We start from the raw sequence: 24,374 nt of genomic DNA, 5'->3' as shown, positions 1-24,374 counted from the left end.
TGGTGACCAGTTCTACATGGTTAACAGAGCTGGAAGCAAAAGGCTTAATTTGTGGTGTAGTGGTAGTACTGGGTTAATGTTATCAATATCTGTAAATCAAAATCCCCTTAAAGTGTATATTCACGTGTACCATATTCCCTGCAGATTTGATGCCGTTAAACATGCCATGCCTAAATAAAATTGATATATCAAGGAGTTACAGTCTGAAGCCCCTTTTTCCTACATATTTACCGCTTCTGTGAGGAATATTATAATACCTTTGCATCATGGTATGTGAAACAATGGAACAATGGCACTTCTAGGGCTGGTGTCACCTGGTGTGATAGAAAATTGTGTCAACCTCATCACCCCCCCCCCCCCAATCCCTCATCATCACTCTCCCCCCAAAAACCCACAATACCGTGCCTCCTCATCATTACACCCTTAAATCCCTCCTCAATATCCATCACTCCAACCCACACAATACTGTCTCTGCATCATTCATCACCCCCATACAAAACACTGTCTCCTCATCATCCATCACTCCCTAACACAAAATACTGTCTTATCATCCATCACCCCTCCCCCACAATACTGTAGTCTCATCATCCATCCCCCATACTGTGTATCCTTATCATCATCCACATCACACTCCGTCCATGCCCAGCCAATGTCTCATCACAGATGAAGCGCAGCCCAAAGCACAGTCCCAGAAATGTAACTACTGCGGTTCGGAGTTCCGGGAAACGGACAGTTAGGTCCATGCCGCCGAAGGGCACAGTGCAGTGTAAGCATGATTTATGTTTAATTTCATGATTTTGCATTCCGAATCAGGGTGTCACCCGACCAGAGGGTGTCACTCGGTGCATCCCCCCCCCCCCAGCAACGCCACTGGCTACATATAACTCTGAGACTGGCCCGAGCCATTATAAGACTGCATGAGATTGTATGTGCATAGTATACTTGGCAATTTTCATTTTACACACATTAATATATGTAACCATAAAGGTCCATACGTTATTTCTGAATACATACAAAGTAACCAGAAGAACATGATTGAAGCTGTGATACACTTTTTAGCTGTGTCTTGAGTCTGTTATTGTAATTGACATAGTAGATGTAGAAAGGAAACGTGGAACTGGGTGAACATGGTCTCAGGACATTTTGGATATTATAATATATATTACTATGGGTAGCAGTAAATGTATCTCAGTCAGTAAAGTTATCTGTGATCGGCAATTTGTTTTCTTGTTTGGACCATACATTCTGCGTGGTCTTTGGTATCATGACAATGTAATCTGAGTAGCCTTTATTCTTATGTGTGTTTTTTTTTTTTTTTTTTTTTTTTTGTACTGGGGCTATAATGTTTCTTTACAAAATGCATTTAACCCTCTGCCCACGCACATTTTGCTTTACAGAAAAGCATGCTGGTGGTAGTATTTTTAAATATCTACATTTTCTGGAAACAAGTTAAGAAATATGACAGCATAATGATAGTTAGCCAAATGCTACACAGATGCTAAACTGTCATGTTCCTGTAGAGAAGACAGTGAGTGTTTTGTATGGAACAGACAATAATTAAGACTTCTGTGGAGTGAGATAAATTCAGTGTATGGTTACACAGGGAATATAGAAAAAGAAGATTTAGAAAAATCTTTTTATACAGTGTATCTTTTTACTTTAGGCACATAGAAGATGTCTAATTCTAATGCTTTAAGTACTTATCAGCTGCTGTATGCTTCAGAGGAAGTTGTGTAGTTCTTTCTAGTCTGACCACAGTGCTCACTGCTGCCACCTCTGTCCATGTCAGGAACTGTCCATAGCAGGAGAGGTTTGCTATGGGGATTTGCTCCTACTCTGCACAATTCCTGACATAGACAGAGGTGTGAGCAGAGAGCACTGTGGTCAGACTGGAAAGAACTACACAACTTCCTCTGGAGCATACAGCAGCTGATAAGTACTGGAAGGATTAAGATTTTTTTTTTTTTTTTTATAGAAGTAATTTACAAATCTGTTTTAACTTTCTGGCACCAGTTGATTAAAATTTATTTTTCCCCACCGGAGTACCCCTTTTTAAGGCTGCTCACACATATTAGGTAGCCTCCAGCTGACAATTCTCCCTACTAATTACCACCCCCCCCCATCCCCATATCCATGCATGCTTAGCCCAGCAGAGCATGTATACATTCTGAATGGGAAAGGTGGGTAAGCCACTGTCAAACTCCTTTTTAGCAACTTATCTCCCTTTAAAACAAAAGGATAGGGTATCTTGAAACAAATTGCTATTCACCAGCTTTTTAAGAAAGTTGAGAGGCCCATATATATCTAGTGGTCTGCTGGTCAGACAAGGTAGCCTGCCAGTTCCAGTGAATTTGGAATGTTCCACCATCGTAACTCTGTTGGGTATAGCCCACTTAACTATCACCACTGATGTTGCAGGAACATTACTCTCCATTGTTTTTTAAAGCCGATTTATACAACAGGTAATTGGTACTACAACACATATTTCAGAGGGAATAGCTGCTGGCTGTACAAGTGTTGAGCAGACTGCTTTTGTGTGAAGTGTATGGGCAGCTTTATGTTACCTAGAAAGGAAGAGGAGGGAATCTACATTTTGGGTTCATTCACACATCTAGTATCTGCTGCAGATATGATGCTCTGTTCAGTCATTAACTTACATTGATATCTAGAGAGCAAAATCTGCAGCACATCCTGTATGTGTAAATGTAGCCTTATTCACCCTTATTTCAACTATAGCTAATCTTTATTAAGGGGGTACTCCACTGGCAAGCTTTCAGAAGTAAATGTTCCGAACGCTGTTTTCGTGCTGTGGGGGTTTGCCACACCCCTTGTGACATCCCGGTCATGCCCCCTCAATGCAAGTCTATGGCCATCACGCCCCCTCCCATAGGGGGAGATTTTTCAAAACCTGTGCAGAGGAAAAGTTCCCAGTTGCCCATAGCAACCAATCAGCTCGCTTCTTTCATTCTTAACAAGGCCTCTGCAAAATGAAAGAAGACATCTGATTGGTTGCTATGGGCAACTGGGCAATTTTTCTTCTGCACAAGTTTTGATAAATCTCCCCCATAGACTTGCATTGAGGGGGCGTGGGCGTTGTCACGAGGGGCGTGGCCCACACCCACAGAATACTTGGCCGTTAAAAGGAATGGAAAGAAAAATGAGGTTCATTAATTTTCTAAATGACCATAGGTACCATATAAACATGGATGCATCAATAAATGTAGCACTAGCACCCTTTAAAATGACAAGACATAGATGTGGATTTGTTCATAATGTTTGCCTTGATGCCTATTGTTGGCCTTGTAAGTGCATGAATCCCTATTGAAGTAGATGGCAATAAAGGTCTCCGTTGTGTTGAGTGTAGTCCAACCGTTTCAAGCCAATAGAGTAGCTTAAGTGTCATTGAGCCCAAGTGTGAAGCTTAGATTAAATAACGATCAGCTGCTTTACTAGGAGGTATTTCTTAGCAAGTGCAGTGCCATGTAGTAAGTCTGTCAGGCACTCTGTCACTTTGTCTTGTTTTTTATTGGGTGGAGTAGATGGTAATGTTTTTAGAACTTGGTGTACGATATGTTACAATGAAATGTGCATGGAGCCGGCAGTGTCAGAACATCATCATTGAAATGGTTACAGTGCACAGCTGAAGAAACAAATTATGTAACACTTCATTTTTCTTTTCCTTGTTATGCAATGAAATTGTAATGTTCTGTTGAGGCACAAAGGAAATTATCAAATCTGCTTTTCGATTGAGCGCGATAAGCTGCGGGATGGGATGCTGGAGGATTCTGCTAATGAAAACACAATGCCCATAAAATGTCTATGTTTATGTCTTTAGTGAATTCTGCAAAGAAAAATGACTTGTATAACATAATTGGACAAGTTCTTATGAATATAATAAGAGCATTACTTTTATGTATTTTAGTATCACTTGATTTCTATACACAAGCCCGTTTTTTTTCTTGTAAAAATGTTCCATTATTTTTATTTTATTTGGAAATGCTCATTAATGGTTATCTATGGAGCCCTCTGTACCCCCATTGTTAGTAGAGCAAAGAAGCTACAGCAGTGCTAAGCAATACTACCACTGATGCTTTGTCAGGCACAGCAGCACATTCGTACAGGCAATGGTGTCTGGTACTTCAGCTACCATTTATTCTGGTTATCTTTTGGTGAGGTTCCTTGGGGTCAGTTTTAGTGTGTCAAGAACTTTTTGCTAAGTGAAGGTAGACATACATGGGGGGAGATTTATCAAAGGATTTAGACTGTGTTTGTTTTTTCCTGTCTAAATTGGTCACACAGAAAGCCGCAATCTAAATATGTGCGACTTTTCTGCGACTTTTGCTTTTAGAGGATTTTTAGAACATGATGCATGCAAGTCTAGTTTAGATGGAAAAATGCATTTGTGCTGAATTTATCAAAAGCGACTTTCCAGCGACAAGTCGCATCGGCTGAAATTGCGCTGAAATTTCAGACCATACTGGAGCAGGTTTAAATACAGTCTAAAAGCATAGATCCCGAAGTCTGTGCATAGAATTTATTAAGAGCCGTGCGCCTTTTGATAAATTAGGCGCAAAATAGACTGGCCTAACCCTCTGTAGTTTGGTCTATATTGATGCGGGAAATAGACAACTTTGATAAATCTCCCCCATGGTGTCTAGAGCCATCACATTTTGACATATCCTTTACCCAGTGCTTTATATCGCATTCCACGTGCCTGAAACCTAGGTGAGACAATGTAATGGAGTCATTCTGGATGGCACAAAAGAACCTTTATGCTCCACCCCTTAACACCTTTCATTGTAGTGACAAATATAATCCTAAAGATCTACCTGTCTTGGATTTTACAATGTGATTGTAAAATCCAATGTTTTGTCGTCCTCCATTGTCACTTGGGAAGGCAGTGGGTGCATCCAGTAAATCCCCCCCCCCCCCCCCCCCTTCCCCCTATATCAAGAGCTAAATGAAATTTGTGGGTACACGAACCCTCTAAGCATGTGTTGCTGGCTGCTGAGGCGATTTCATTAGACTTCTTCAGTTATCCGTTCTCCGTGCCTTCTGTTTGCACACTTTGGATGCTGCTTATCTTTCCTTAGCAGCTATGTAATGTAATGTATACTCCACCTTTGATCATTTAAAGTACCCTTTACAGTTACATGTCTGAAACTTAACATCGCTGCTGGCGGTAAATAATTTCCATTGACACCATTATCTCAGCTCTCATTTAGAAGATATAGAAGACAGCTACTTCAGTCAAAACAATGATCTTTGAAATGCAGTCATTTTTGCAATGAATCATCTACCAGATTTTCAGAAAATATGTGATAAAATCTCCCGAAGCCTGACAAAGTATACTGAATCTAATGTCTAGATCTTTGGAAAGACTATAAAAAATAAATAAATAAAAACTTGTGCCATGGGAGGTGTGGCTTCTATTTGTAACAAAACATAGCCATAGGGTTAAATAGACCGAACATAGTCCACTTGTAACAAGTCAGCCAGATATATCAAACTGTGTGAGAGAAAAAAATTGTGACTTTCCCACAGCAACCAATCACAGCTCAGCTTTCACTTTACCTGAGCTAGTTAGTTGAGCTGTGATTGGTTGCTCTGGAATTTTTCTCCCACACAGTTTGATAAATCTGGGCCATACTGTCATAATAGACCAAGCATAGTCAGAAGTAGACTATGTTTGGTCTACTGAGCCCCATGGGCATGCTGCGGGCACTTTATGATATACATTTGAATATCTTTTGACTGTATCCCAATGTATACAGCCATATAGCCAAAACACAAGATGAACAACCTCTAAGGCTTGTTTCTCACTACAAAATGACTCTGTTTTAAAGATAAGTACGAAGTTCCGTCTGAAAATCAGCTGAAAACGGCAGGTACAAAATCCTATACGGCCGTTAGAAAATCCCATTATAGTCTTTGGAATTTTTCTAATAGCCGTTTTAACCTATTATAGCCCGTTATTAATAATGGCTGTTATTTTGTGACGGAAGATAGTAACGGGAGAGAGAGTGCATGTAAAACGGATATTAGAAAAATCCCATAGACTATAATGGGAGTTTCTAACGGCCGTATAGGATTTTGTACCTGCCGTTTTCAGCTGATTTTCAGATGGAACTTCATACGGATCTTTAAAACGGAGTAATTTTGTAGCGTGAAACAAGCCTAAGGCTGGGTTTCCACTTGGTTTTTTTTCTGGCAGTTTTTGGAATACTGCCACTGCCGTTTTTGAGCCAAAGCCAGAAATGTATTCAAAAGGAATAGGACATATAAAGGAAGGACTTACACTTCTCCTCCCTCATGGATCCACTTCTGAATTTGGCTCAAAAAACTGCAGTGGCAGTTTTCCAAAAAGTGCCAGAAAAAAAAACAAGTGGAAACCTAGCCTTAGAGATCAATTATTTGAATCAGGAGAATCCAGACTCTGGACAATGGCTTTTATGTCTAATGCGTGTGGGAACCCCCAAATTACATTTTTTTAGCGTCTCACTACAGGGCAGTAATCCTGACTACATGTAAAGATGTAGCATACAGCCAACCAACATATGTAGTGTCCATGTTCAAATCTTGTAAAATATAGATTCACTGTCACAACCTGCATTACATTACTCTTTATGGCAGTATAGAGATAGCGTTCGGCACTGCAGTACATAAATGTGGCTATATGGCAAGTTCATGTGCACCTGTATCAAAGGCAGCAACTGCAGTAGATCCAGACTGGGGTGCTCAATTCTTAGAAGACAGTCTATGAAAATGCAGCAATTGGAAAGATGAATGGCACTCACCAGTCTTGTAGTGTAGCAAACGTGTTTTACTCCATAAAGTGCAACACAGTAACAGGCATGGCAAGGGAGGACTCGGACACCGTCCACGCAGCAGTGATAGCTATTTCGTGCGCAAGCGCACTTCCTCGGACCATTCGTGGTCCGAGGAAGTGCACTTGCGCACGAAATAGCTATCACTGCTGCGTGGACGGCGTCCAAGCCCTCCCTTGCCATGCCTTTTACTGTGTTGCACTTTATGGATTAAAACACGTTTGCTACACTACAAGACTGGTGAGTGCCATTCATCTTTCCAATTGCTACATTACTCTTTATCATTGCCTAGATTGTGAAGGACCAAAATATTGTAGAAATGTATGGCCAGTAAGGCTGGGTTCACACTACGTTTTTGCCATACTGTTTTCAATCCGTTTTTCTAAAGAAAACCGTATGGCAAAAAAACGGATAAAACAGTATGGAAAAAAGTAAACCGTATGCGTTTTTAAACAGTATACTGTTTTTAAAAGTGCATACAGTTCCGTCAGTTTTTATTTTAAAAAAACCCATACGTTTTAGAAAATTTTGTCCATTTTTAATGGGAGGGGTCTTGGGTGGGGACTTTAGGATGCAAATGCGCATGTGCGAAGTAAAAACGTATACGTTTTTCACGTATGGAACCGTATACATGTGCGTTTCCCATTGACGTCCATGTTAAAAAAAACGTATGCAATTGCAGTACGGTTTTTAAACCGGAGACAAAATTGTGGTCAACCACGGTTTTGACTCCGGTTTAAAAACCGTACTGCAACCGCATATGTTTTTTTAACATGGATGTCAATGGGAAACACACATGTATACGGTTCCATACGTGAAAAACGTATACGTTTTTACTTTGCACATGCGCATTTGAATCCTAAAATCTCCACCTAAGACCCCTCCCATTAAAAATGGACAAAATTTTCTAAAACGTATGTTTTTTTTTTTAATAAAAACTGACGGAACTGTATGCTGTTTAAAAACGCATACGGTTTACTTTTTTCCCCATACTGTTCCATCCGTTTTTTGCCATACGGTTTTCTTTAGAAAAACTGATTGAAAACAGTATGGCAAAAACGTAGTGTGAACCCAGCCTAAGATCCATGAACCAATTTGACCCTTACAATGGTTGGGATAGAAGGATTTACAGATGTAAGCAGAAAACCGTTCGAATTCTGCTCCTACCTGAAGCTTGTGCTATAGAGAAAGCTTATTAACACAATTGAAGATGTCTGATACTAGTCATTATCAGCCTGTAAATACTGGCGCTTTCCTCCAAGTAACATACATTTGGCGTCCAAGTATTTATTTTTAACTTGGAGTTTAGATGGTAACCTGAAATCTTTTTATATTTCATACAGAATAGTTTATATTTTTGCTGTCAGAAACCTATTATTTTGTTAGATTGCTCTTTATGAAGTGGTTACAGTATCTTAGGGGTTTTTAAATCCAGCTATTGGGAAAGTGCTCCACATTGACCGTATGACCTGAATATGGCTACCTTCTCTTTAGTGAGAGTGCTGCTAAACATTGCCAACACCGGCTTATTACTGTCAGGTAGGGATATCTGATGACTACTCTTATCATAAAATCTGTTGCCCATTTCTGTGCAAGTTGTTACTACTTTTGTTTTGCATTACAGAGCTAACAAAATGTCAGTAAATTTATAAAATTAAGAAAAACCAAGTTAACTTTAACCCTTAGTAACTTTATATAGTATTTGTACAGTAAAAGCTCTCAGGAAATAATTAACATTTGCGAATGCACAGTAAAAGCAGGAACTCTAAACCATATACTGTATAATAAGAATCCCTTAATACTTATAAATCTCATTGGTATATACATCCTATATTTCAGCTCTCATGTATAACAAGCTATGAATCCTAACAAACTTATTTATAAAGTGACATGGAAGAAAAGACAATGTGATCCCAGATCTAATTGGGTTATGTGGAGGTGTGCTGCGGAGCTGTGATTTTTTTTTTTTTTTTTTTTTTTTTTTTTTAACCTTCAGGCTTCGGATTATCACTCTCATGGCATAAAAAATATCAAATTGCAGTTTTAGAACTTGCACATTATTATAAACATTGAATGTGAAGATTTATCTATCCTGAAACCTTATCCTTAGCTAAAGGAACCATCTAACTTTTTTATTTATTTTTATTTATAAGAGCCTGACAATAGTGGATACCTTTTGTGTCTACAGCTTCTAATAGTCAAAGACTACCAACCCTGTAACATCTGATCTTGCAGTTATATCCCCTTCTATCTGTAGCCTACATCTGTTCAGTTTCTAGATTTGGAGACCGCCTGGCATAATGGAAGCAGATATGACATAGAAGGGGTATCAACCGGATACCCCTTATCTGGGGGTCCCTTCATAAATAGCTGACATAATTGTCAATGTTAGGCTAGGTACACATAGGTGTTTTTTTTTTTTGCATTTATCTGCCCTGTCATTGAAGCAGTGGATCCCATTGACTTTAATGATGTCTGTTTTTGTTTCCAGCATGGTGTCCATTTCGCTTGACAAAATAGAACTCCATGTTGTGCAATTTTGTCTAGTATATGGGACAAAACCTGCAACAGTGGAAGCAAATAGGGCCTTCAACACAGATGTGAAACTAGCCTTACTTACTGACCTGTGCTTCCCAACCTCGGTGGTTGACTGACCTGGTATATGCTGAGATTTGTAGTTTTACAACAGGGTCACAGGTTGAAGTCCATTAACCCCTTAACGACCACAGACGTAAATGTACGTCCTGGTTTGGCGGGACTTCCCGCACCAGGACGTACATTTACGTCCTGTGTATGACCGCGAGCATCGGAACGGTGCTCGCGTCATACATGGCAGGTTCTGGCTGCTAGCAGCAGCCGGGGACCCGCCCGTAATGGCCGACATCCGTGATAGTGCGGATGTCCGCCATTAACCCCTCAGATGCCGTGATCAATACAGATCACGGCATCTGCGGCATTGCAGTACTTTGATTGGATGATCGGATCGTCCGCAGCGCTGCCGCGGCGATCCGATCATCCAGCATGGCGGCCGGAGGTCCCCTCACCTGGCTCCAGCCGTCTCCGGGGGTCTTCTGCTCTGGTCTGAGATCGAGCAGACCAGAGCAGAAGATCACCGATAATACTGAGCAGTGCTGTGTCCCATGCATAGCACTGCACAGTATTAGCAATCAAAGGATTGCTATAGATAGTCCCCTATGGGGACATAAAAAGTGTAAAAAAAAAAATAAAAAAAAAATAAGTTGAAAAATGTAAAAATAAAAAGTAAAAAAAAGTGAAAAATCCCCTCCACCAATAAAAATGAAAATTGTCAGTTTTTCCCATTTTACCCCCAAAAAGCGTAAAATTTTTTTTAAAATAAACATATTTGGTATCGCCGCATGCGTAAATGTCCGAACTATCAAAATATTAATATTAAAACGTAAAAAATTAAAAAAAAGTCCAAAAATGCTGCTTTTTTTGTCACATTTTATAAAAAAAAAATGATCTAAAAGTTTTATATATGCAAATGTGGTATCTAAAAAAATAGGGCGATTTTAGATTAATGATTTTGTACAAAATGTTTAAGATTTTATTTTAAGCGGTACAAAAAATATAAAAGTATTTTAGCCATGGGTATCGTTTTAATCGTATTGACCCACAGAATAAAGAACACATATCATTTTTACCGTTAATTGTACAGTGTGAAAACAAACCCCTCCAAAATGTGCAACATTTTGGTTTTCATTTAAATTTCCTCCTTAAGAAATTATTTTTTGGGTTCGCCGTACATTTTATGGTAAAAGAGAGGTTTCATTACAAAGTACAATTGGTCACGCAAAAAACAAGCCCTTATATTGGTCTGTAGATGGAAATATAAGAGTTATGGATTTTAGAAGGCGAGGAGGAAAAAACTAAAACGCAAAAATAAAATTGGCGTGGTCCTTAAGGTTAAAATGGGCTTGGTCCTTAAGGGGTTAAGGACCAAGCCCATTTTCACCTTAAGGACCAGAGCATTTTTTGCACATCTGACCACTGTCACTTTAAGCATTAATAACTCTCGGATGCTTTTACTTATGAATTTTATTCTGAGATAGTTTTTTCAAACTTTGAAGCTCTTAACTTGTAAAGAAAATAGACATTCCAGATAAATTTTATATTGATTCACATATACAATAAGTCTACTTTATGTTGGCATCATACAGTTGACATGTTTTTACTTTTGGAAGACATCAGAGGGCTTCATAGTTCAGCAGCAATTTTCAAATTTTTCAAGAAATGTTCAAAATTGGAAATTTTCAGGGACAAGTTCAGTTTTGAAGTGGATTTGAAGGGCCTTCATATTAGAAATACCCCATAAATGACCCCATTATAGAAACGTCACCCCTCAAAGTATTCAAAATGACATTCAGAAAGTGTGTTAACCCTTTAGGTGTTACACAGGAATAGCAAAGTGAAGGAGAAAATTCTAAATCTTCATTTTTTTTTCATACTCTCATGTTCTTGTAGACCCAGTTTTTTTTTTATTTTTACAAGGAGTAATAGGAGAAAAAGCCCCCCAAAATTTGTAACCCAGTTTCTCTTGAGTAAGGAAATGCCTCCATATGTGGATGTACAGTGCTCGGTGGGTGCACTAGAGGGCTCAGAAGGGAAGGAGCGACAATTGGATTTTGGATAGTGAATTTTGCTGAAATGGTTTTTGGGGGCATGTCACATTTCGGAAGCCCCTATGGTTCCAAAACAGCAAAAAAACATAAAAAAAAACCAACATCGCATACTAATTTGGAAACTACACCCCTCAAGGCAAATAACAAGGGGTATGGTGATACCCACAGGTGTTTGACAACTTTTCGTTAATGTCGGATGTGTAAATGAAATACTGAAGAGAAGGAGTCACATTTGGCCTTTTGAAAGCAAATTTTGCTGAAATGGTTTTTCGGGGGCATGTCACATTTAGGAAGCCCCTTTGGTGCCAGAACAGCAAAAAAAACACATGGCATAATATTTTGGAAACTACACCCCTCGAGGAACGTAACAAGAGGCACAGTGAGCCTTAACACCCCACAGGTGTTTCACGACTTTGTGTTTAAGTCAGATGTGTAAATGGAAAAAAAAAATGTTTTTTCACTATAATGCTGGTTTTTCCCCAAATTTAAAATTTTTACAAGGGGTAATAGGAGAAAATTCCCCCAAAAATGTGTAACCCCATTTCTTCAGAGTATGGAAATACCCCATATGTGGACGTCAAGTGCTCTGCTGGCGCACTACAATGCTAAGAAGAGAAGTAGCACCATTGAGCTTTTGAGGAGAGAATTTTGTTTGGAATGGAAGTCGGGGGGCCATGTGCATTTACAAAGCCCCCCCCCCCCCATGGTGCCAGAACATTGCACCAACCCCACATGTGACACGATTTTGGAAACTACACCCCTCACAGAATTTAATAAGGGCAGTGCAGTGAGCATTTACACCCCACTGGCGTTAGACAGATATTTGGAACAGTGGGCTGTGCAAATAAAAAATTAAATGTTTAATTTTCACGGACCACTGTTCCAAAAATCTGTCAGACACCTGTGGGGTGTAAATGCTCACTGTACCCCTTATTACATTATGTGAGTGGCGTAGCTTCCAAAATTTGGTCACATGTGGGGGTTCATTGTTCTGGCACCATGGGGGCTTTGTAAACACACGTGGCCTTCAATTCCGGACAAATTTTCTCTCCAAAATCCCAATGGCGATCCTTCTCTGCTGAGCATTGTAGTTCGCCTGCAGAGCACTTTACATACACACATATATGGGGTGTGTTCTTACTCAGAAGAAATTGGGTTACAAATTTTGGGAGGCTTTTTTTCCTATTTTCCCGTGTGAAAATGAAAAATTTAGGGTAACGCCAGCATTTGAGTTAAAATTTGTCAAACACCTGTGGGGTGTTAATGCGCAACGGTCACAAATTTGTACCCCATAAAATAATCACAGGGTAACAAAGTTCTTTAGAATTACTCTCCAGGTATACCTTGTTAATGCTTTCTTGCAGCTTTTATCAGGCTAAAAAATTCTTTATAAGACAACCAGCAACAGTCGGATAGGCGTGGCTATGGCCCTCGGCCGCCACGCCTATCTCCTGTATGTCATCGCTAGGACGGCTGTGTGATTGGTCCCAGCACATAGGCCCCTTTATTTTCCTTATCTGTGGCAGCGAACATACAAATGTGTAAGTAAAACAAGTGCCCGTTCTTCTATTCTCCTATTAGGTTACAGTGCATAGCAAGCAGCAGAGCATTACGCTCTGCACTGGGGCCGGGAGTGAGCACTTGCTATGAAAACTAGCCGCCCGCAGCACCGGTGATGTAATCACAGCATACTGGGGCAATCAGGAGAGAGCGCTTGTGGCCCGCAGCACCCAGGAGACAGTTTTCTTCACAGCACATTCGTGACAGTTGCGCTTTAAGGCTCACTATACCCCTTGTTATGTTCCATGAGAGGTGTAGTTTGCAAAATGGGGTCACATGTGGGTATTTTCTTGCGTTTGTCAGAACCACTATAAAATCAGCCACTCCTGTGCAAATCACCAATGTAGGCCTGTCAAATGTACATAGCGCACTCTCACTCATGAGCCTTGCTGTGCATCTACAGAGCATTTTACAACCACATATGGGGTATTTGCGTAACAAATTTTTGTTTTTTTTCCTTTTACCTCTTGTGAAAAATAAGAAGTATGGGGCAACACCAGCATGGTAGTGTAAAAAAATGAAAATTTTTACACTAACAGGCTGGTGTAGACCCCAACTTTTCCTTTTCATAAGGGGTAAAAGGAGAAATAGTCCCCAAAATTTGTAATGCAATTGCTCCCAAGTACGGAAATACCCCATATGTGGCCCTAAACTGTTTCCATGAAATACAACAGGGCTCCGAAGTGAGAGAGCGCCATGCTCCTTTGAGGACTAACTTTGGGATTGCATAGGGGTGCCTTAAGCTGTTTCTAAACTCCCAGCATGTCTGGACAGTCTGTGGCTGTCCGGGAATGCTGGGCTTTTTTGTTATGCAACAGCTGGAGGCTCCGTTTTGGAAACACTGCTGTACGATACGTTTTTTTCATTTTTATTGTGAGGGGGTGGAAGGGGGGACAGTGTAAGGGGGTGTATATGTGTTTTACCATTTATTATGTGTTAGTGTAGTGTTTTTAGGGTACATTCGCACTGCCACAGAAAATTTGCCGCAGCCCAAACTTGAAGCAGGAAGCTCACTGTAAACCCGCCCGTGTGAGTTTACGTTGCACACTCGCATGGGGGGGGGGGCAAACCTCCAGCTGTTGCAGAACTACAACTTCCAGCATGCAATGACAGACCATGCATGCTGGGAGTTGTAGTTTTGCAACAGCTGGAGGCACACGCTGGAACTGAACTTTAACCCCCCCCCCCCCCCCACCCCCGATCTGCTATTGGTTGGTCGCTTCTGATGGACCAATAGCAGGGATAGGGGGAGGGTGGCACCCCTGCCACCTCACTCCTATGCCTTCAGGGGGATCGTCGGTGTCTTGGACAGCCTCGATCTGCTTTATTTTCCTGGTCACCGAAGACTTGTATGACCTGGAATCGCCACGGATCGCCGGTCTAAATTGACCATGAATTGATGGCTGACATGGGGGGGGGGGGGGGGGTGTCTTAGGACCCCCCCAGTGGTTTGCACGGGGTTCCTGCTGAATGATTTCAGCAGGCATCCCGGTCCTACCCTGGTGAGCGTCAGGGACCGGAATTCCCACGGGTGTACAGGTACGCCCTTGGTCCTTAAGTACCTGTCCTTAAGTGGTTAAGAATCTTGTAATACCTTTTTTATTGGACGAACAGTATTGTGTAAAGACAATCTTTCTGGATTCCTGCCTTTATCAAGTCAAAAGCATTTCTTGCAGGACTTAATAAAGGGAGGAATCCCAAAAGATTGTCTTTACGAAATACTGTTCAATAAAAAAAGCATTACAAGATTTTGCAACATCCTATGATTTTGCACTTGCATCACTGGACTAATGCAGCTACTCCAAACTAATTATATATACAAATACACACAGATACTGCTGTGGACACCTGCTGACCACTGATGGCTATCAGTGAACTCAATGTTCTTGTTGGACAGTCAGTGGGGCTTCTATATGTTTGCTACTATTGCCTATAATGACACTTGATGGGATTTGGCCTTCCTTGAACAGTGCACCATGCATGTTTCCGTTTATCCCTTAGTAAATACAGGACTTTGCATTAGGCTTAGCCTAATTCAGGACTTGTTGTAATTGGCTTCATCAAACAAATGTCTTTTTTTCTAAACCAAACACGTACCTCCCATTTCTTTCTATGCAAATCAATTACAAATTGTGATTTAAATATATTTAGGCCCTTTTCTTATCCCTGATCGAACTGTCCTTATCTACAAACAGGTAAACATAAACAATAGTCTTTGGAGGTTGCGCAAACAGTGCTTGCTAGACAGAATGTTTGTCTCTTGAGTGTCGGTTGCCAGATAATGAGGGAAAATGTGCCACATGGATGTTCCAGTAAAATAGGGGGCGCTTGTTATACTGCATGATTTTGTATAACTGTAAAGGTGTATTGGGAGATTAAATGTTTTCCTGACGGTTAGTAAAAATGTATGGGGACTTAAAGGAATCAAACTATGGTAAGTCTTGCAGTTGAAGACCTTACACTAACTGTAGGAAATGATGGGGGGAAAAAAAAAAAACATTGCTCATCTTCCACCACAGTGATGATTCCTCAGTTTTCTTGTTGGCCTTCATTTCTTTTACTGGAGCAAAGTTATGCCATATATCCATGTGACCACTGCAGCCAATCACTTTTTTTTTTTTTTTTAATCTAAGAGCCGAGGAACGTGCTCTCGAATCACCGAAAGTGCAAGACAAAGTGCAAACGTGTTACACTAAAAAAACGTGCTCAAAGGATGCGGTCTATCGCAAAACCTTCTCCGATAGGAGAGAGCCCCCCCAACAAACCTTACCCTTCGCCTCCGGACCAAAAGGTACCTGCGAGGTTCAATGTCCCTTTTCGCCAGAGCTATTAAGGGACCACAAATGCTCCCGGCATCCCCCTTGGTGTTAGCCAAGGTATCTGCCCGCAGAGCTGATAACGGTCGGTACCCTGCCAAAGCAGGAGTACCCGGGGTGTTTGCAGGGAGGTGCGGAACCTAATGGCCACACACCTCCCCTAGACTGCCAGGAGGGACACCCACTTGTCACATGAATGTACGGCATGTTAACGCTCCAGGGAAATAAAGAAGACCAATGGAGACTTAGACATGATGCAAGCACCGATCAAGTAACTTGGTGCTCGTTTAAGGAGTCTAAAACATAGCTTCATTATTGCGTGGGCAGGACTACATAAATGATCATTGGATTACTCATGCAGCCCTTTATTGCCATCATTGTTGTTAACACATCCTTTATTAAACAGGCAGATATGATCAGCCAACAAGGGGTGTTAGCTTTTTTTTCCGCTGATCACTGGGCCTATAACACAGGGCAATTGCCCCATGTAAAAGGGCCCTAACAAAAGACTGAAGTAGACTTGAAGGCTCCCCTACTTAATACTGCTGGTGCTGGCTATCCCCAGGTAGCAGTTTATTTTATTTTTTTCTACCAGACCAGCCAACTCCTGCGTAAATAAGTTGCCAATTGTTAGAATACCTTTCGATAGTTTGCTGATGTTTAGACCCTTGTTCAAGAGAAAACCTTCTCCTAATAGTCTGTAAAAATGTGTTGTCCATAAGAAGTTAGCATGTACTTTTTAGATTAACTAGTTGAGAGAAAATTTTGGAAAGCATTTGTGAACCTGAACCTGTGAAACGATAACTATTGGCACTGTTTAACTGCAGAGAGGGAATATTGCCTTGATGATGTACTGAAGGCTTTGTCTGAGCCATTAGTTATTCCAGTAGAGTGTACATCAGGGATACATTGGTCCTTTTAAATAGAATAGAATTTGCAGGCTGTTGGTCCATACATCAAATTTTAGAGGGATCTATATTCTAGTATATGTCTTCTAGATAGTTCACTGTGACTTTTGTAAAACATGTATTGGCATTCATATAATATATTTGTGAGTATATTATTTATTCATATACTGTAGATATTGAAGACTGATCACACTATAAAGTACTTTTATAGTAACAATTGTGTACTGCCGTGAATGGAGTTGTAGTGCCTTCACATGGCACGGCATATCTAAGTAACTTACTATATAAAAATATAATAAAATATATTGAGAGTTCGTATCAGCTCACCCTTTGCAGGAGGCGCACGGACTGGCGTGGACTACGCCCAGATAAAAGTAGAAAGACTTCCAGCGCTCGACTCGGGAACAGATCTTTATTTAGAATCCACAAAAAGACATGCAGGTACACGGAGACATGTGACGCGTTTCGGCTTGTATCACCAAGCCTTAGTCATAGGTATGACTAAGGCTTGGTGATAGAAGCCGAAACGCGTCACATGTCTCCGTGTACCTGGATGTCTTTTTGTGGATTCTAAATAAAGATCTGTTCCCGGGTTGAGCGCTGGACGTCTTCCTTTCTAATAAAATACATTAATATAGACAACTCATTTAAAGTAGCTGTAAGAGGCTCTAAAATATACTCAAATTGTAAACATGCCAGATTTACAAGGACCACTGCAAACCAGTAGTCAAAAAACTTTGGCTGCTTCTAAGTGGAAGTAGCAGTAACTATTGCCTGTGGTTAGGTAGGGTTGACAAATTTGTTTTGAATCAAGGAGCCAGCAAAAAAAGGCAGGATTTTTTTTAAACAAAATTGTCCCCTGACCCTGAACTTACTGCCTACTAAGGTAATGTGTTGCTCATCTTCCAAGCCAGACACAGCTCAGAATCAGTTAGTGTTCGGACAATCTGAGGCTGCTGTGTGCTGGGCTGACAAAAACATAGGTGCCAAATGAAATTCTGAGTCAACCTGGCACCTGGGATTTGTCAAGCCCTGCATTAGGCTGTGTTCTCATGTTGTGGTTGATATGCGGCTTTTGTCTGCATCAGGTGCTGCATTATAAAGTGCAGTTACCCACTATTCCTGTTCAAAGAACACAACTAAGTTGATGTATACTTGGGCTAGTCTAATAGTTTTATTTAAAGGGAGCCAATCATCAGATTTTACCCTATATAATGCTTGGTAAAGCGTTATATAGGGTAAACTTGTTGTCCTCACCATCCCCGGGGGACGCTCCTGCCCCCAGGGATGGTGAAGATATGAAGTTATAAACTAGTCACCGCCACGGCCGTAAGTAGTCCCCTGGGCGGGGAGCTCTTCTCACCTAATCCCGTTCTTCGGCTGGCAGCGACTCCCCCTCCGCTTGATTGATGGGCCGCGTCATTGCTCTGCTTTGTCTGTTCAGTGAGCGGAACAATGACGCGGCCCATCAATCAAGTGGAGGGGGCGTCGCTGCCGGCCGAAGAACGGGATTAGGTGAGAAGAGCTCCCCGCCCAGGGGACTACTTACGGCCGTGGCGGTGACTAGTTTATAACTTCATATCTTCACCATCCCTGGGGGTGGGAGCATCCCCCGGGAATGGTGAAAATAAAGATTTTAGCCTATATAACTCTTTGCCAAGCGTTGTATAGGGTAAAATCTGATGATTGGTTCCCTTTAATGCTGTAAGCCTATTATATATATATAAAAAATGCATGAGTGAAAAAAAAACTCAGCAATTCAAGTGGAATATAAGAATGCAGCTTTAAAGGGGTACTCCACTCCCCAGCGTTTGGAACATTAAGTTCCGAATACTGAGTGTGGGCTTCGGGGGTCGCCCCCTCAATGAAGGTCTATGGGAGAGGGTGTGACGGCCGTCACACCCCCTCCCATAGACTTGCATTGAGGGAGTAGGGCGTGACGTCACAAGGAGCGGATGTAACATCACGGGGGCGTGGCGATTCCTGAAGCCTGCACCCACGTTCAGAACTAAATGGAGTACCCCTTTAACGTGAAGCATCACTAATTCCTTTTGAGTTGTGTGTGCGTATGTATGAAGGGTTCAGACCCAATAGCTACCATATAGTAGAGAGCTGTATAGCAATACCACAAAGGAGTTAGAGCTGACTGCCAAGTAGGTACAGTTACTGATGATCTTTACTTTAACAACATTTCTCTGAAATCAAATAACCAAAACTGCATGATGGTATAAAAACATAGGTGTTTGCAAATCATTGTGTGAATTGTCTTTGTCCTCTGTGCTCTAAGTTTTATACAAAATTTGTCCCCAAAACAAATCATTTAAATACCGTATTTTTTCGCCGTATAAGACGCACTTTTTCTTCCCCAAAACTGGGGGGGGAACAGTTGGTGCGTCTTATACGGCAAATTCCTGTCCTATCAGCTAATACTACCTGTCAGCAGCGAATACAGGACATCACCGATCGCGGTGATGCCCTGTATTAACCCTTCAGATGCGGCGATAAAAGCTGACCGCTGCGTCTGAAGCGAAAATAACACTAACCTGGCTTTTCAGTCGGGCTGTTCGGGACTGCCGCAGTGAAATCGCGGCGTCCCGAACAGCTTACAGGATACCGGGAGGGACCTTACCTGCCTCCTTGGTGTCTGCTCCATGCCGGGATCCCCTGCATGGCCGGCGCTCTCCTTCGTTGTCATCATGTCGTCGTGCACGCTGTCCCGTCATCCAATAGGAGCGACGTGCATAGCGACGTGATGGCGGCGACGGAGAGCGAGGATAACGGGCAGCAGAGACGTTCCGGAGCGACGGGGACACCCCGGGGATGCGGCGACAGCGATGGAGGGCGACATCCAGGGCATCGGTGATGGGTCTGGAGCGGCGGAGACACGTGAGTACTACCTCCTATTCCAGTGTTCTTCAACCTACGGACCTCCAGATGTTGCAAAACTACAACTCCCAGCCAACGGCTGTCCGGGCATGCTGGGAGTTGTTGTTTTGCAACATCTGAAGGTCCGCAGGTTGAAGATCGCTGTCCTATACTTTACATTGTATTTGGTTCAGAATAGGGATCGACCGATATCATTTTTTTTAGGGCCGATACCGATAATCGGTGCAGGTTAGGGCCGATAGCTGATAACTTATACCGATATTACGGTATAAGTTACCGGCTATTTATCTCCCCGTGACACCGCTGGTGCTTTAAATCAATGAACTGCAGCGGCTTTTGCGGTGCTATAGACCGCCGCCGCCACCCGCTTCTCTCCCCCTGCCTGTCCGGGGGTCCTCCTGAGTCCTATCACCGCCCGGGGTCCACTCTACATCTGGCTCCGGTGGCGTCCTCCTGAGCTGTCACTGTGCGCACTGACTGTGACGGCGCGTCACGTCACTCGTCATTGCGCACAGCGTAACGCAGGACTCAGCAGGAGCCAGAAGTAGCATGGACCCCGGGCCCCGGGAACAGTTAATTATAAAACCGGGGATGGGGGAGGCAATGGGTCTGGGGCGGTGCGGGGGACGGGGCATTATCGGATTATCGGCAAGGTACTTGCCGATACCGATAATGCCCAAAATTGTGATTATCGGCCGATAATATCGGCCAAACCGATAATCGGTCGATCCCTATTTCAGAATCTTTATTTTCTAGACTTTTATCCTATAAAATTAGGTGCATCGTATATGCCAGAGCGTCTTATATGACGAAAAATACGGTATGTTGGTATAGATGATAAAAGCTGTGCATGGAAGGGTTGTGTTTAGCTTTGTCATCTAAGCAGCTATTGTTAATAAATACACTTTGATTCATCCTTACAGACAAGCCAAAACCTAAGTCAGCAAAGAACAGCCTTGACTGTCCTATTGCCAACCCATTTATTCATTGTATATTTCAAGGCTTTTAAACTCTCTTTCCTGTACATTATGTAAGAAAATTACAGCCCCAGTAGATTTTCCTTCCTAAAATCCAAACTGTGTTTGACCAAAGGCCAAACAAAGTTTTTTTTCAACATTTTAATCCAGAGTTTAAACAGTGCAATAAAGGACACATTTACCTATACTTGTAGAATATTATTAGGACCTGCAGTAACTGCAGTGTAATGCTTCCAATATCTCATTTTCTTGGCTTTATCTGATGAATAAGGGAAGTTAAATTCAGGAAATATACTACGGTAATGTTAACATAATTAAGCTTTACCGTTATTCTAAGCATATCCTGGAATTTAACTCTTAAGGTTCAGAACAGAACTTGTGCAATATGGCTTTATTTAGATAGTGCCGACATCTAGATTTTTAAAACAAATGTGTTTTTATAGGGATTAGTCATAATCTAGAGGCAGAATAAGTTCTCTTATAGTAAATGTGTCGTCATGATGAATATTGGACCTGTTAAATGCAGTGGTCTATAAAAGCTTCTCCATATAAAAATTGAGTAATAGTCCTAACCTGCTAAATGTTGGTACCCCTGAAATTTTTCTAGAAAATGAAGTGTTTCTCACAGAAAAGGATTGCAGTAACACATGTTTTGCTATACACGTTTTTTCCTTTTGTGCGTATTGGAACTAAACCAAAAAAAGGGAGGAAAAAAAGTAAATTGGACATAATGTGACACCAAACTCAAAAAATGGGCTGGAAAAAATTATTGCCACCCTTAACTTGATACTTGGTAGCACACCCTTTGTAAAAAATAACTGAAATCAGTCGCTTCCTATAACCATCAATAAGCTTCTTACACCTCTCAGCCGGAATGTTGGACCACTCTTCCTTTGCAATCTGCTCCAGGTCTCTCTTATTAGAAGGTGCCTTTTCCCAACAGCAATTTTTTAAGATCTCTCCACAGGTGTTCAATGGGATTTAGATCTGGACTCATTGCTGGCCACTTCAGAACTCTCCAGCGCTTTGTTGCCATCCATTTCTGGGTGATTTTTGACGTATGTTTTGGGTCATTGTCCTGCAGGAAGAACCATGATCTTGGACGCAAACCCAGCTTTCTCACACTAGGCTCGACAGTGCGACCCAAAATCCGTTGGCAATCCTCAGATTTCATGATGCCTTGCACACATTCAAGGCACCCAGTGCCAGAGGCAGCAAAGCAACCTCAAAACATCATTGAACATCCACCATATTTCACTGTACGTACTGTGTTCTTTTCTTTGTAGGCCTCATTCCGCTTTCGGTAAACAGAATCATGTGCTTTACCAAAAAGCTCTATCTTGGTCTCATCTGTCCACAAGACATTTTCCCAGAAGGATTTTGGCTTTCTCAAGTTTATTTTGGCATAATGTAGTCTCATTTTTTTTTTATATCTCTGTGTCAGCAGTGGGGTCCTCCTGGGTCTCCTGCTTAGCGTTGCGTTTCATTTAAATGTCGACAGATGGTTCGCGCTGACACTGATGCTCCTTGAGCCTGCAGGACAGCTTGAATATCTTTGGAACTTGTTTGGGGCTGATTATCCACCATCCGGACTATCCTTCGTTGACACCTTTCATCAATTTTTCTCTTCCGTCCATGCCCAGGGAGATTAGCTACAGTGCCATGGGTTGCAAACTTCTTGATAATTTTGTGCACTGTAGACAAAGCAAATCTAGATCTCTGGAGATGGCCTTGTAACCTTGAGATTGTTGATATGTTTTCACAATTTTGGTTCTCAAGTCCTCAGACAGTTCTCTTCTCCTTATTATGTTGTCCATGCTTAATGTGGCGCGCACACACACACACAATGCAAATACTAAGTGAACTTCTGTCATTTTTATCTGCTTTCAGGTGTGATTTTTATTTTGCCCCAGGTGAGTTTAAAGGAACATCACATGCTTGAAACAACCTTATTTTTCCACAATTTTGAAAGGGTGCCAATAATTTTGTCCAGACCATTTTTGGAGTTTGGTTTGACATTATTATGTTCAATCTGCTTTTTTTCCTCCCTTTTTTGGTTTAGTTCCAATACACACAAAGGGAATAAGCATGTGTATAGCAAAACATGTGTTACTGGAATCCTTTTCTGTGAGAAATACTTCATTTTCTAGAAAGATTTCAGGGGTGCAAACATTTACGGCCATGACTGTATATGGTGTTGAAGCAAAGCCATTTATGGCAAATTAGGGTCTACGATTCTAGGTGTCCTTCCATATATGCTGTTGACCGACCTGAACACAATTCACATGGCTATATTCACCTTGTCTGTCCGTCTGAAATTCTGTGACACATTTCCTTTTAAGGTTATAAAAATCCCTTTATGGGGAACACTGACAGAAAGGCCATAAGATACAGTACTACAGTTTGCCTGTTTTATTGGTTTAGCTGGAAAAGACACATTATCATGTATGAGAAACCTGAAAGATTAGAGCAGATAAAGAAAAGTGGGTGGATGCCAATACTTTAGGCTATAAACTTTTTGTCATGGCCACACATTCTTTTTTCTATAAGCTATATATCCTTTCTAAGCATATGTTTCTATTGTTGCACTGTTTTCCTTTGTAATGACAATGTTGTTTCCGGAGGTCTTATTTAAAGAGATGATTACATAAACAAGAACCTAATATTGGGGAAGAACTACTGTATTGGTCAGATTCTAATACATCATGGGTACCTGACTTTCCTCTGATAGTAGCTGGGACTGAAAGAGAGTGTATGTTGGGTCTTCCAACTGACAGGAACTTTTTCAGCTAGAATGTTTATGGTAGAATGGGTAGTATCCAGGGGTCAAATCCTGGGAAAAGAAGTGTGGGGACTCATCTGAGATTTCCACTTCGGCTGATCCTGAACAACTCCTCCTACTGGGAATGGTGTTCCTGCTGTGGAAAAAGTGCAAGAACTCCGCTCCCATGCGTTCCTGCAGAACTTGAGCACTGGTAGTATCCTTCTTTCTGAACTAGTGTTTCTTAACCAGGGTGTCTCCAGCTGTTGCAAAACATATACAACTGTCAGCATGGAGGGAGTTGTAGTTTTGCAGCAGCTGGAGGCACTCTGGTTGAGAAACACTGCTCTGAACAGTTGACAGCTATCTCACTTTAATCTGACTAGCAGCTATAAGTATGCTTTTTATTATTATTATGATTATTAATAATAATAATAATACATAATTAATAATTATTATTTTATTTATTATTATTCAGTTGATTTATTTTCCTTAATGGGTGTGTATAGTATAACAGTGAGGAATAGAAGACCAGGGCACTCACCAGGTATTCTTCAATCTTCTTTATTCGTTTTACAGTAGAAACAGCAGTGCAAATAGGGTTAAGTGCGGACGGACAATCACAGGGATCCTTCCATTGAGCGATGGGTGCCGTTTCGCACTATTCAAGTGCTTCAGCTGGCCTTGGAGGCCAGCTGAGGCGCTTGCATAGCGCAAAACTGCACCCATCGCCTAATGCAGTGTTTATCATGCGTGGTCCTCAAGTACCCTCATGCTTTCTGGATTTTCTTAGTCTTTTACAGATGATATAATTATTGTCAGTGAATCCAGCATCACCACAGTTATATCACCTGTGAAAGAATAAGGAAATCCTGAAAACATGACCTGTTGGGGGGACCGTGCTTGAGAAACACTGACCTAATGGAAGGATCCCTGTTATTGTCCGTCCACACGTATCCCGATTTGCACTAATGTTTCTACTGTAACACGAATAAA

The 24,374-nt window shown here is 41.5% G+C and overlaps 1 protein-coding gene across 3 annotated transcripts in view; it reads left to right on the top strand.

The window, feature by feature from the left end:
- The window catches only part of TLL1 (tolloid like 1), a 148,215-nt gene that overhangs the window by 16,186 nt on the left and 107,655 nt on the right, over nt 1-24,374 (top strand). Inside the window, exon 1 of one of the 3 annotated variants that reach the window (XM_056561162.1) lies at nt 3,145-3,162. The exons of the other annotated variants lie outside the window; for them this stretch is intronic. The gene's annotated coding sequence lies outside the window, so the exon portion shown is untranslated. Of the gene's footprint in view, nt 1-3,144; nt 3,163-24,374 lie in introns of those variants that run through there. 3 annotated transcript variants of the gene reach the window in all.

Source organism: Hyla sarda, chromosome 1, assembly GCF_029499605.1.
Source record: "Hyla sarda isolate aHylSar1 chromosome 1, aHylSar1.hap1, whole genome shotgun sequence".
Taxonomy (NCBI): Eukaryota; Metazoa; Chordata; class Amphibia; order Anura; family Hylidae; genus Hyla; species Hyla sarda.
Note: the sequence above shows the minus strand (reverse complement) of the source record. Positions and strands in the feature narration are given on the sequence as shown.